Genomic DNA, 15,201 nt, shown 5'->3' on the forward strand with positions numbered 1-15,201 from the left:
ATATCTGGCTGCATATTCCTTGAGGGTAGTGGGCCCTTGTTTGTGCGAGGAACCCTGCATCATCGCACGGCAACGTGAGCGTACGGCGTGATATTGCTCGTACTCCTCACTCAACCACATGTCCACAATGGCCTCCCAGCAGTTGTCCATCCCCGCACACCAAGCAGGAGGCACCTGCACGTACACGAGCACATGATAAATCATAAATCAATTTCAGTGCAATTAATCACAGACGATGTAATCTCATGTTTACTGTCAAGTATTGCTCCTTAGTTAGGGGCAGGTGCACTGCCTGTGCTCTGGTGACTCTGTTTCCTCTGCGGGCATGGTACTACCACAAACAAATCACCGATGACAAGCTGGCCGTGCCCTCCTTGCCTTCACTCATGAAATTCAGATCAGCAAAGCTGGCCGTGCCCAGTGGGCACAGAGCGAACTATTCTTTCGCCTTTTACTAAAGAATAGCGTGTGCCCGCTGCACCAAGCAGCATACGCCTATTTTTGGAGGGTTCTTCCTCTCTGTGAGGAGGAGCCCAACAATTCAATGCAAAGTTGGGTTGTTCTTGAGGAGCCCAACAATTCAATACTAGTTTTGTGGGGTACATCTAATCTATTTTTAGATTGTAGCTAATTCATTAATACAACATTTATGATCTGAAGCTCAAACAGAATTTACATATTTCTGAAAGAAAAAATAAGAGTATATCTCCTATTGTGCAATTCATGGAAGTTTCTGTGAGTTATTTTTTCTTGATTTTAATATATGATTATACCCTACGCTGAACAATGTGCATTTGGCAAGAAGGAAGTGATCATGTGAACCAAACCATATTTCAGTTGTTTTTCTGGTTTATAAAACTAGTTTTGTGGTCTCCTCCCTTTCCTAAAGCTCAACGCCTCAAAAGTCCTCTCAACAGACTCCCCCACTTCATGCAGTTATTTCAGAATTGACCACATCATTTCACACTCTATGCACTTACGCTGCCCCTAGATCAAACCTGCCAAACCCCAACTATTTCTCATGCAAAAAGAGGACTTCCTCACCCGTCTGTTTACCCTTTATGTGATCAAGCTGATGAAACAATACAGCATACCCTGGTTGCTTGTGTTTTCGCAGGGCAGGTTTGGACGACTATCTTTCATGTGTTGGGCTTGCTTCCCCTTGCACCGAAGCTACAGGATTCTCGTTTTTGTAGCTGGTGGTGCAAAACAATATGGATGTTCCAAAAGAGATAAGAAAAGGATTGAATTCACTCATCATTCTGGTTGCTTGGGAGTTGTGGAAGCATAGGAATGCATGTGTCTTTGAGGGTGCTAGTCCTTGTGTTCAAAGGGTTTTAGCTGTAGTTACTGAAGAGTGTATGTTGTGGTGTTGGGCTGGAGCTAAGGCTCCGCAACAGCTTCTTAGTAGGTTGCTGCCTGTAGCTGTTTAGGCGCTTTTTTGGTAGTGGTCGTCTGTTTTTCATATTGTGTGGTGCTAAGAGTCTTGTAATTGGTTACTTGGGGGAGCAGGCTCTGCCTATCCTCTGTTTGTTTTTTATTCTCCTCTTAATGAAATGACACACAGCTCACCTGCGTTGTTTGAGAAAAAAAAATGCCTCAAAAACATTTTTTTTTGCTTCTTATTATATGCAAAATCAGTAATTAGTTTTGCATCAGTCACAAATGCTAAGATCTAGAACTATTTGTTGCACATGAGTAATTGTACTGAATTGTCTTGCTGGGTTCAACTCCTTATGTGATGGGGTATGTGGCTTCAGTAGTCGTGAATTACATTTCAGAATAATGCTATATGCTTCAGTTACATTTATTGAAAAATACTCACAAGGAAATCTGTTATGGACTGTAGGATGGAAGTAACAGTGATCGAGAAAGCAATGATTCACCAAAAGCTTCTACGAGGCCACAGAAGCGTGGTCGTGCAGAATTTCAATCTGTGTTTAAGAAATCTGATACAGATTATACTGATCTATTGCAACCTCAGCCTGCTTCATCGAGCTATGGATGCCTTTCCTTGTCGAAGAAAAAAACGTTGTGGAGGTAATCTGACATATTCCTATGTACATGTCTGGTCTTTGTAACAGGACAGGAGTGATTTTTGTACAGCTAGGAAACATACATAATCTGTCAGATATTATATTGGCTATGTGGGAATGTGGGATATACAGAATTGTATGGAATAATGGTTTGGTTCCACAAATGCAATATTGTTGGAGCTAGTTCCAGCAGGCCAATGAAAATCAGTGATTTTTCTCTTCTGTCACTGAACTCATAATCGACTTTGAAATGCTTTGGTTGCTATAACTTGGAGTACACAATTTAGTTTGCTCAGAAGAATACGGCCCTATTTCATACCAGAACAAGAATGCAGATAAAACAATTGTGGATTCTGTGTACTTTGTTAAGCTCAGTATGTCAGTCATTTTGGCACTGGACTTTTAGGCAGCAGAGCATCAGTCAATTGACATCTTGACTGCACAAGCATGAAGCATCTATCTTAAGTTTGGATTTACAATAGTATGAAGTTAGTAGTACCCTAAATCTATGGCTATGCTTCGTATCCTGTTTTTGAAGTCAGTAATACGAATATCTTTTGATGATCATAGATCTGATACAAGATCCCTCATAATAACAATCTGGATGCTAGATATGATTCTGCCAAGTATCAATCATGCAGATAGCATAATCTTCTAGTCTTGTGAGATCTCTTTTTTATTTGTTATTACTATTTAGTAGGGATCTGAGTTATGTCTAATTTTCTTGTTCAAGAACATACCGTTGGAGCCGGGGGATGGAGTCTGACTCCGACGATTGGATGGAGTTGGAGCCGGGGGCTGCGCGTCCGCGTGCTCGGTGTCGAGCGGGAGGCCGGGAGCTCGTCGGAGTCAGACGACGCCGTGGATCGCCCAGGTGTCCAGCGCGCTCGCGTCCAGGACGGCCAGCGTCGAGCTGGAGCTTCAGCCCTTCCTTTCCCCTTCTCCAGCTGCTTCGTCTTCCACCGCGCGCGCCGGTTCTGCGACGGCGTGGAGGGGAGGAGGCGGCCGCGGCGGTGGGGAGGCGCCGGCGACGGCGGGGAGGCGCCGGCGTCGGCGTGGAGCGCGCGGGCGCGGGGAGGCGCGGGCGCAAGTGCGGGGGACGGCGGGGAGGCGCCGGCGCGGGGGACGGCGGCGGTGCGACGGGGATGCGCGGGCGTGCGGTGTGTGTGTCGTCTGCACGATTTGAGAGAGAAACGACTAAGTGAATGCCTCTGTTTACCGAGTGCCTAGATATACGGCACTCGGTAAACTCAAGCACCGCAGCCCAATTACATGTGGGCCTGGTACATGTTTACCGAGTGCCCAGATCTACGGCACTCGGTAAACAGAAGCACCGCAGCCCAATAACATGTGGGCCTGGTACATGTTTACCGAGTGCCTAAATCTACGGCACTCGGTAAAGAGACAGGTGGGCCGTGGCTAATCTTTACCGAGTGTTTGAGGTCACACTCGGTAAAAGTCTCCATTATTTCATGCAAAACAAAAATGAAAAAATGCCAATTTAATTCTAAAATTCACCAAACTTTCACATGAACTATTTCATGTCATCTATTTACTATCTAAAAAATTCCAAGTTCAAATCATAATGTTGAATTTCACTCTTAATAGAAATCCTATTCGTCATTGTGAATGTTTAGTGTCTCTTTGGGAGATGTACCGGTTCGGCAGCGACGAATGTAAAAATACTTCCGAAACGTTATGAAAATTTTTCTATAATATAGATGTATGCTTCAATGTTAATTCTTCCAATCTCGTGATTTATCGAGTTCGATTTTAATTATTACAATTAAATTTACACGATATGTATCTAATTATCATAAAGAATGAAAATTTTGTGAAATATAGTAAATAAATCGAAATAAACACCATATTTTGGAATGGAGTACTAAATATCATATGTGGATAGAGGAAAAAGAATGAAGGGAAAAACAAGAAATTTGGTTGAATTTTACCGAGTGTGCGCCAGTACACTCGGTAAAAGATAGTGTTTACCGAGTGTTGTGAACTTACACTCGGTAAAAGATAGTGTTTACCGAGTGTTGTGAACTTACACTCGGTAAAACTTTATTATTACCGAGTGCAAATACTTCTACACTCGGCAAACATGTCATGCCGTGACGCCGTTTGGCGCACGGTTGGTATACCAGGAGACGTGGCAGCTCAATACCGAGTGTCTATTTTTACCGAGTGCGCCCCTTCGGTAAAATTGTAGTTCTACCGAGTGTTTAAGGTTACCGAGTGTTCTGACTCGGTAAAGAGGTCTACTACCGGGTGTTTATGTTTTCCGAGTGTTGGCACTCGGTAATAAATGTTTTCCGAGTGTCCCGACTTTTGACACTCGGTAATTTTCTGGGCACTCGGTAACTACACAGTCTCCGGTAGTGACTGCGAATATCTTCCTGCATCGACTGTGGTCCACGACTTCGAGCAACACATGATGATGACTCGTGTGAATAAGCCATTAGTGCCTTAAGCATAGATCCCTCCGCAGGGTATAATAACCCCTCTAACTTTATGAAATTCTATATTGTTTTTGTCATGATCGGTATGTTCATAGTTGCCGCTGGTAGTTTACATGAGCACACATTTATTATCACGAATTCACTGCTATTTTTCTTGACTAAATTTAACATGAAAATGCACATTCACTTAACATAACCAGACAATATACTACTGGTTAGATTAGAGCTTTAGGCCCTGTAACAAAGATTCGTATTCCACATGTATACTACAAAGTCGCTAGTACTAGTACAAATTTGGATCAAATAAAAACGTGACGAATTTACCATTACAGTTACAGTTGCCGATAAGAAAGAAGAACAGGATTATTCCTGCCACGTAGGATGATCAGAAACAATTGATTAATTTAAGCGTGCTACGATACGAACAGCCACGCAGTTTTTGACTGTTCACGACTCTGAAGATATCCACCATCCAGTTCGACGACCCTACTTGGACCGGAAGCTGGAACACACACGAATGACGAATCGATATCCAAAATCCATCGTCCAGCAGCAGTTGACGCTAGTTGACCTTCCTGCAGTCGAGCCTGACCTCGCCCTGCGCTCCCGTGAGCGGGCTGATGGCGCCCATCCTCACCATCGCCCTGGCGAAGTCGGCGGCGAACATGGCGGCGTTGCCGCTGTACTTCTTCACCAGCGCGTCCTGCGAGCCGCCGCTGAAGAGCTCCTGGTCGGAGTGGAACAGCCCTTGCCTGGCCATCAGGTTCTGGTAGTAGGCGTTGTCGAACGCCTCGGGGCTCTGCACGTCGATGGGGGCCAGCGCGGCGTCGCCGGCGCCGCCGTCGCTGGCCTGCGGCACGTCTGCTGCCGGAGAGACGCGAAGGTGGCGTTGATGTTGGCGTCGTTGTAGATGCGGTCGCGGAACGTGGCGCACCGGGCCTGCCCGATGGTGTGCGCGCCCGACAGCGCCGTCATGTCACGCGCCGACAGGCCCTTGTTGCCGAACATGGTGACGAGGGTGGCGAGGCTGGACCCGGGCCCCGGGAGGTTGGCGTTCGCGTCGCTCTGGCTCGCCGTCCGCGCGTCCCGCCGGCCGAGGTACACCGTCCATGTCGGCCCGCCGAGCTGCATTATATTGGAAGGTGGATCTCAGGTCTCGCGTCAGTAGCTTGCATTGTAAAGCATTGCATTGCGTCATACGAGGTTGACAGCGTCTCGGGCAGCGAGGGCGAGGATGTCGGCGCAGGAGACGGTGGCGTTGCAGGACGCCTCCACCTGGGTCTTGATGGCGTCGATGACCTCGTACCCGCGCACCGAGTTGGCGTTGGGCCCGGCGTTCTTCTCGCCGGTGAAGGTCGCCGTGTCGTCCAGCAAGATGGACGCGTCACATCCCTGCAACGTAACCGAACCAAGGAGCGCGCTCCCATCAGTAATGACGACGCTTTGGTACATGCTGTACAGTGCATGCATCGATCGGAAACAGGCGACAGATTAGAATGCAATCAATGTTGCCCCTACATTGACGAAGCAGTCGTGGAAGAACATGCGGAGGATGGAGGCGCCCATGCGCTTCTCCGCCGCCACGGCGGACGTCATCCCGGCCCGCACGATGCTCTGCACGTTCGGGCACTTCTTGCTGTAGAAGCTCGTCGACAGCCCGCCGCCGGCAGCAGCGCCGGCCAGCAGGGGAGACAGCACCACAGCCACCGTGAGCAAGCACCTTATCACTGATGATGCGCTCGCTGCCATGGTTAAGAAGCTAACCGATCGACCTGATGATGTGGACTCAGACTTGCAAATAGAAGCAGTTACGATGCAAGCTTGCTGGTGAGCAGCAGTGATGCAACCAGAAGATTATAGACCAATGGTTGATCGATGTGAAGGAACAAGGACCTGGCCGCGTATATATATAGTGTGCTGTGGCTCCAGTTTGGTGCTTGCATTGCATTGCCTTGGCCGGTTAGCCCATATGGGCGAGCGCCTGAACTCGCGCTGGATTGGTTGACTAATGCGCACGGCGTTGCCTGGCCAGAAGGTGGCGGTGGGCAGATTAGGGTTGGACTGTAGTACTGCTGCAAACCAGTAAAAAATAAAGAAGCAAATTTGTACTAAAAAATAAAATTTAATCAGAAGATCAGATCGGTGTAGACGACGCTGGTTTGGTTGCGCGCATGTTCCAGCAATCATCATCTTTTGTGAAACTGCAACTTGCTGCTCTGTGTAGTGCAGAGTACATCGGAGTAGTTGGTCTGGTTGACGAGATCGAGGGTATATGCGCTGATGTAGTTGACTCTTGGACATGCAATCTCCTCATAGGCAAGGGGAGCGACCCGTATTGTTTAGTTTCGAGTGTGCAGTGTGCCAAATTCGCAACAAAGTGCTTTTCCTCCATGTATAGAGTCTCATATTGCAAATGCCTGGTGACTGTAATGGTGTGACTGAGTGATGAGAAAATTAACAGATTAAATAAATTCAAAAGTTAAAAAACTTTGCGAATTTGGCAAATGCTGCCTTCCTAGCATCTTTTTAGTTACATAAGAATGGTAGCTATCGACTGATGAGCAAATCTACTGTAACTAATTAGTGTTAGATTGATATCTAACCTAACTGGACCCAACAACCTAGTTGGGCCTTTGATTCACGTCCTAATCGGGGGCGCCCAACCCACCATGGCTGGAGGGCCCCTGTCACCCTGCGCTATAAAAAGAGGTGGGGGCCGGTGGCTCTAATCACGAGGTTGATCTGAGCCGAGCTCTCCACCGACACCAAAACCCTAGTTCGATCTAGAGGGCGCGCAGCCAGTGACGGGAAGCCACCAGCCGCGCCGCCATCGGACTCCACTGTCTTCACCGCCGGTCGCCACCGCGCATCACCGACCCGCCTTCACCGACCGTCGCTGCCTTAGCGCAGACATCGACCCCATGGCGAACACGAGCGGATCTTCTTCCACTATGGTCTCAGGTCTGACACGACCATCTTCTACATCTTCCTTCTCTCTAGTTCTACATGCATTAGAATGTACTGCTTCTCTTATACCGAATAGAACCCTTCTACCGTCTAGATCTATGATCCTAGTGATTCAAAGAATGTAACGATGGTACCAGAGCCTCGTTTAGGTATAGATCTAGCTTATCAGTTTAGATCCGTTCGGATCTGAGAAAAGGAAAGAGGGTTTGGATGAACCCTAACCCTAACTGGGTTAAGAAAAGAAAGTTCGGTTGAACCCAAACCCTAACTGGGTTAAGGAACGGATAAAAAGAAGAGGGTTTTGGCCTTAAGAACGTAAGAGTCGAACCCTAAACCTGTAAAAGTCTTCAACGGAGAAGAGAAACAGTAAAACCTTAACCCTAACTTCGATCCCCATCTCAAATCGGTTCAATCCGAGCACCAAAAGAGAACCAAATCCGAAGGGGAAGAAGGGGAAAGGGAGGCCCACCTCGCCGCTGCGCAGCGCCGCTGTCACGTCGGCGCGCGGGGAAAAGACGCCGAGCTGGGGGCGCTGCTCGCCGGGCTCTAGCCAAAGGGGCGCCACAGCCAGGCCGCTGGACGGCGGCGCGCTCACCCGCTAGGGAGCGCGCACGCCGGCGAGGGGGCCGGCGACGGCGCCATAGCTCCACCGTTTCGCCTCGCTCGAACTCGCTCGGTTGCCACTGTGGAGAGAAGTGAGAGCGGCGAAGAGAGAGAGCAGAGGAGAAAATGAGTTAGGGTTTCGGGAGGAGGCCGGCGTCGGCGGTTTTTATTCATCCGAAGATGCCACGTAGCTGTCCGATGCAGACGAACGGCTCAGATCGAATAGATCGCATCGCGGCCCAAGCAAGCGAGCGCGCCGCGGAGCTTTGCCAGCCCAGGCCCACGTTGCGGCCTGGGTGGCAGCTCGCGCGCGCGGAGGCGATGGGCCGAGCCGGCTTTTTACCGGTTTTGGGCCAAAACAGTAAAGAATGAGCCCGGTTTCGCATTTTTCTTTTTCCAGAAAATTGAAAAATGGAAATTGGCTCAAAAGAAAATAAAAAAAGTATTTTTCCCTGTGGGTAAAATTCAAGAAAATAAGTTCATTTATTCCGCTGCGTATTTAAAGATGTTATTTTTATTATTAAATTTGAACCAATGGGAGAATTTAATTTTAAAAATGGTATGTTTTAATTGATCATAATATTGTTATTATTCTGACCAACGTTGATTAATGGCAATATTATTATGCTTTATCATGCATTAATTCTATTTCTGCCCAACAGTGATGTATAATTAGTGTAGAGAACAATTGCATGTTTTAATTTTGACCAACGTTAAAACCAAGGCATGCAATTGTTATTGTTATTATTTATGTTCTCACACTATTTAAATTGTGTTTTCAGGTGGATACAACTTGATGAGTTGTATCAAAGAGATCCCCACTCTCAAAGGTGATAACTACATTGAGTGGAAGAAAAAGATCGATCTGGCCTTCATCTTAGCTGAGGTGGACTGGGTAGTCACCACATCGTGTCTCACAGAGCCTGTGGCACCGGTGAGGGAGACAAACAAGGTTGATGCCGCTTGGGCAACCAGAGAGAGGGATTTTACATCCCTAAAGATGTCCTATGACCTTAAGCATAGAAAATGGGTCACTGCCAACAAGAAGTGTTTGGCTGTGATAAAGAACACGATTGCGCCTGTAATTGTGGGCTCAATCCCAGAGTGTGACACCGTCACCGAGTATCTCGAAAGAATAAAGAGTCAGTTTACTAGCTCTTCAAAGACATATGCTCCCCAGCTGATAAAGTAGCTGGTGACAGAGAGGTACTCAGGTAATGGTGGCATAAGAGAGCATATACTAAGAATGAGCAATCTGGCATCCAAGCTAAAACCAATGGATCTGGCTCTCAAGGATGAGTTCCTTATCCATCTGTTTTTTACTTTCTTGCCAAAAGAGTTTGACACTTTTGTTGTCAACTACAACATACAGCCCGAGAAATAGGACATGGAGAGGCTCATGGCTATATGTGTGCAAGAAGAGGAGAGGATGAAAGCTGTCAATGGTGGCTCTATCAATTATTTGAAAGACAATAAGAAACAGAATAATAATACCAACTTCTCCTCAAAGTCAAAGGGAAAGGGTCCCATGCTGCATAAGCCTCAGCAGAACTAGTTCACAGTAGAGAAAGATCAATGTCTCTATTGCAAGAAGACGGGACATTATAAGAAAAATTGTTTTGATTACTTAAAGATGATCATAACAAAGAAAGGTGAGAACATTATTACGTTCATAAATGAATCCCTGTATATACAGTATTCGAAATATGCTTGGTGGATTGACTCAGGTGCAACTATTCATGTTGCTAATTCTTTACAGGGATTCCGTTCGACGAGGACTACGGAAAGAAGCGAAAGACACGTTAAAGTAGTAAATGGAGTCCAAGCAGAAGTTGAAGCCGTTGACGATCTTTCTCTAGAGCTTGCTGATGGTTTCAAACTTATACTTAGAGATGTTCTTTATGTTCCCTCGTTACAGAGAAACTTAATAAGTGTTTCATGTTTGGACAATGATGGATATGATTGCCATTTTAAAAATGGCAAATGTAAGATAACATTTAATGATGCATGTGTTGGTCTTGCTATCTTACAAAATGAGCTTTATTTGTTATCACTACGTGATGATGTGAATGTTGTATGCGATAATGGGAACATTGCGTGCGACAATGTGAATGTATCCTCGCCTATGGATGTAAACAGAAAAAGAAAGAGAGCTCACGATGCGTTGTCGAAATTATGGCACTATCGTTTAGGCCATATTTCGAGGAGGGGAATAGAAAGACTAGTTAAGAATGATATTCTTCCTTTGAAAGGACCTAGGATGTTGCCTAGAGGGGGGGTGAATAGGCGTTTCTGAAAAATCAACACATTTAAAAGCGGAAACGATTAGTAATAGGAGTTTCCAAAATGGAAACTCCAAATCAAAGTAATACAACCCCTCACAAGTTAGCCACAAAGTATATAAAAGATACTAGATAAACCTAGGGAGCCAAACAGCGGCAACCAAAGAGTTGAATCAAAAAGCACTAGTCAGTTAATGTCGGAAGTCCCGACAGTTTGGGTCAGAACTTCCGACGTGTCAGAAGTCCCGACGTTAGGGTCAGAACTTCCGACGTGTCAGAAGTCCCAACAGTTTGGGTCAGAACTTCCAACGCAAACTGTCAGCACTTCCGACCCCTACGGGAAATGAACTACAAGTGCTAAAATGAACTTTATGATGCCGATAACTTACAAACCCACTTTCTAGTGGTAAGGTAAGGTGTTGGGTCACTCTCTTGACGTTGATAAGCCACCACTCCGTAGATCGAGTCCCAAACCCTAATGAATAGCTAGAGAGAGGAAGACAACCAAATACATGTAATTTCGAGCAAATCACAACAACAACAAGCACGCAGGAGACAAGAATTTATCCCAAGGTTCGGCAGCCCCACAAAGGAGCTCCTACGTCCTCGTTGCTGAGGTGACCACTTAGGTCGGAGTCTCTTCCACCTCCTTGCCTCACTCAAGGATACCACAAAGGTCACTTGAGTTTCTTCACTAGAAAACAAGGGTAATACAAACTTCCCAAGGCTCTTCCACAAGATGGAAGCTCTTGGGCGACGCCTCGCCGGCTAGGGGAAAATCCCCAAGAGTAACAAATGCAAATCAAACCGGCTTGACGAAGAAATCAAGTGCTCAAGCTTGCTCAAAGTGTTTTTCTCACTCAATCCACTCTCCAATCACTCAAACCCTTTAGGAATTGAAGTTGGAAGTAAGGGAGTGAAGAGAGGGGAGCCTAGAGTGCTTGGGGGCTGTTTTGGCCGAGTGTTCGTTGCAATGAAATGAGTGGGCAACGGTTAGAATGGAGGAGACGGGTATATATACTCCAAGGCAAAATCTAACCGTTCAGATCTACGTCGGGAGTTCCGACGCAGATCTCGGGACTTCCGACGTATGAAGAAAACACTGTTCACACGAGGTCAAAAGTCCACGGGTGCAAGTCAGTGTCGGAACTCCTGGCAAACGTCGGGACTTCCGATGGTCGGAACTTCCGACGTTCGTTGGGACTTCCGACGTGCACAGATGAACAAACAGTCAGCAACACTGATGCCGGGACTCCCGGTCTGGGTCAAGTCAGTGTCGGAACTCCTGACAAACGTCGGGACTTCCGACGGTCGGGACTTCCGACGATCGTCGGGACTTCCGACGGGCGCATACAACAGGTCAGTAGAACCATCGATGTCGGGACTCCCGGCTTGGGTCGGGACTTCCGACTGTCGGGAGTTCCGACTCACGTCGGGACTTCCGACGTCCACAGTCACCGCACAGGCAGTGACTGGGAGTCAGCACTTCTGGCAAGAGTCATGACTTCCGACTGTCGGGAGTTCCGGCTTACGTCGGGACTTCCGACACCGACAGTCACAGAAAAATATTCTATGTGCTTGAGAAGTGCTAGAGTGTCTCTCTTTTGATTTTATTATTATGCTTGAGCACTCTATCTTCCTCAGACCACCTAAACTTGCATCCCTCTTAATAGTACGGCATACCTATTAACTCAAGATTAAAAGAAAAATGAAATTAAACCTTTTGAGTTGATCTTCTTTAAATTGATGCCGTGTCTTTCAATCTTCATCAAGTGAGGGTGCCAACATGTCAATATTAATCTTGTCACTTGAGCATAGCCATCTTGAGCACGTGACTTGATTCCATTCATCAAATATGAATAACTCCAAATGCATCAAGTCACTTTAATCAACTTGTCCAATATAGATTTGATCCTCCACATCAATATGACCATCATAGCTTGATTAGTACCTCAACTAAATCCAAGTACTTCCTTCTTCACCCTAGCTAGGTTCTTCGGCTGCCAAGCCGTCGCTTGCCCTTCACCCTTGCTTAGTACCTCGAAGCCTTTCCTTGCTATCTTCACCATCTCAAACCATTAAGTCACATCTTGTGTTGAATCATCCATTCATATGTATTGTTATCTTTTTTATTTCAATTTAGCAAGCTTCAAATATGAGACCATTCCATATGCAATCCCTCATGTCTCATTAACTAATACTCACGAGCTTGCTTTTCACATAGTACATGGAAATCCCACCATAAACAAGCATTTGCATGAATTTCATTTGCATTGTTGTCTTGTGCTTGAACTAGATTGTTTATACAACAACACATCATGTTGGCTTTCATTAAGTAACTGTGAGATAACCTATTACCTGTCCACACTTAGCAAACGGGTTAGTTCTTTAATCACGTTGTCATTCAATCATCCAAAACCCACTAAAGGGCTAGATGCACTTTCAATCTCCCCCTTTTTGGTGATTGATGACAACTTGATTAAAGCTTACAAAATGATATAAACATTTAAACTTTTGGGTTCAATGATTTATGAGAGGCTCCCCCTTAATATGTGCTTATGATTAGAATTCACAAAATAACCTCAAATGTCAATTGCACATACTAAAACATATAGGAGACTCCCCCTAAATCATTGCATCCGTGGGGTGCATGTGTGTGTGACAAAGAGAAACCGTGATGCATATGACAAGATATATCATACAAAAATAAATATAAAGGCATCACATCAAATATTTTCATTCTAGCATACATAGTCCTTATGAAAATAAATATGACACATGTAATTCACACATAGCACTCATTATGCATTTTCTCAAGTCCACAAGCCACTAAAATATAAATAAAGATCATGTCTTCAAGAGATACATAGATAAAGCATAAGTAAGTCTCATCTCTCACATGATACAAACTATCTCAAATCCAAGATACATCAATGAAGCTCAAAAACAAGAAACGACAGCCTACAGTACATATCTTCAGGTACAAAGATAAGCAAATGAAACTATCCTGAAGCTTTAATCAGTCTCTCTCCCCCTTTGTCATCTATCACCACAAAGGTCCAACAATGACATACTAAGGACAAAGGGGCTACAAGCTGTCACACAAAGCACAAAGGGTGCTTAAGGTTCAAACTTTGTACTAATCTCTCCCTTTGTATTAACCTCTCCCCCTTTGTCATCTTAAAGAGGTTGTACTTGTCACTTGTTTGCAATTTAAAAAGATCAAGTACATGGGTTCACTAGCTCATGAACAAACTCATACACTAACCACTAGGTCATATAATCATTCAAGCAATAGTGGTAGTCTATGAATCTAAAATTTTTTATTTGTAATGCATGATCCTATAAGTATGTACTATATGCACTAACCGCATACTAGTAAGGGATGAAAAATGATCATGCACAATACAATGATACCTTTGCTATGTTGGAGAGGAAGATAGTCATATAGATTTCAATTCATTTCTCCAATAGCACCATGAAGTCCAATTATAAGCTTGGTGAAGACCAATAGATACCAATTCTTTGAATTCCTATTCTTCACCCATATGAATTGAGAATCACTAATGATCAAGTGCACTCTTCTTGTTGTGGTTGGCTTGCTTCTTCTTTGATCATTGCTTGCTTGAGAGAACTAAAAGATGCACCACTTGTAATACCACTTGAAATTTTATGATATCACTCGAAAATTCATGACTTGTTTTCTTTTGGGTGTTGCTTGCTTTCTAGACCAATCTCCTGATTTTCTTGAACCAAGTACCTCAAATGTCCCTTTAGATTACCACTTCGATTTTAGCAATCTAAGCCTAGAGCGAAGTGACCTCTCTCCAAAGAACCATCCTTGATACTCACTTGAAATAACTTGAAAGAAAATCACTTGATCCGCTTGAAAGATTTTGTTTGATTGATCCATATTTTTGGACTTAATTTGATGAATAACTTTGAATCATTCTTTAAGTCCTTTTCTTTCTACTTGTTTAAGTCCTTTTCTTTCTATCAAAAGATCTCCAATTATCACTAGAATTTAAACTCTATCTTCATCTTGATCTTGGTCTTGATCTCTAGCTTGAGTACCAAATGTGTACTAGATACACTCTTCAAACATATTGTGTTGTACTCATCATTTGTCATGCTTCTATCTCAAACCAAAACTAAAACATAGGTACCTCAATCACTTATAGATATGATTCTAATTTGAGGACCTTTGAATCTAAGTGACTTTTGATCAATCCAATAATTGTCACTTTCCTGGCCACTAGTACAGAACCGAGCTTTACTCCCGGTGGGGAACCCCCTCTAGTCCCGGTTCCCCACCCGGGAGCAAGCATCCGGGACTAAAGGGGGGGTCCTTTAGTCCCGGGTCAGGAACCGGGACTAAAGGAGGACCTTTAGTCCCGGTGGGTAACACCAACCGGGACTAAAGGTGCCTCCTGACATGCCACGATGGCCGGCACCTTTAGTCCCGGTTGGTAATACGAACCGGGACTAAAGGTTTTTTTCTTTTTTCTTTTCTTTTCATTTTTTTGTTTTCTTTTCAAAATAGGTTTTCGAAGTCGTATTGTACGCTGCTAATTATACATTTATACGCGCATATAGTATGTTTCGGTTCAAGCACAATGAACGTATTAAATCACACAATTCAATCATAGAAATATATATATATATATATATATATGCATGCATGCATCATATATATATTTACATGCATGCATGCATATGTGTATTTTACATTATATTATTTCATGTGCATATATTACAAAAGATTGCATTATAGTTGTTGTGACATAACAAGTTTCTTCTCATCCTCTAGCTTGGCTTCAATGGCAGTGTTGGGTCGAAGTAGAACTCGCC

General features: G+C 44.7%; 1 non-coding gene and 1 pseudogene across 1 annotated transcript; one reads left to right on the forward strand and one right to left on the reverse strand.

Moving 5' to 3' along the window:
* The first annotated feature begins 411 nt into the window (after positions 1 to 411).
* LOC136524975 (U5 spliceosomal RNA) lies at positions 412 to 531 on the forward strand. The gene has a single exon (XR_010776317.1). It is a non-coding gene; the product is annotated as a U5 spliceosomal RNA (small nuclear RNA).
* Positions 532 to 5,060: 4,529 nt separating this feature from the next.
* LOC136520492 (peroxidase P7-like) lies at positions 5,061 to 6,247 on the reverse strand (annotated as a pseudogene).
* Between the last annotated feature and the right edge of the window lie 8,954 nt (positions 6,248 to 15,201).

Source organism: Miscanthus floridulus, chromosome 18 (assembly GCF_019320115.1).
Source record: "Miscanthus floridulus cultivar M001 chromosome 18, ASM1932011v1, whole genome shotgun sequence".
Taxonomy (NCBI): domain Eukaryota; kingdom Viridiplantae; phylum Streptophyta; class Magnoliopsida; order Poales; family Poaceae; genus Miscanthus; species Miscanthus floridulus.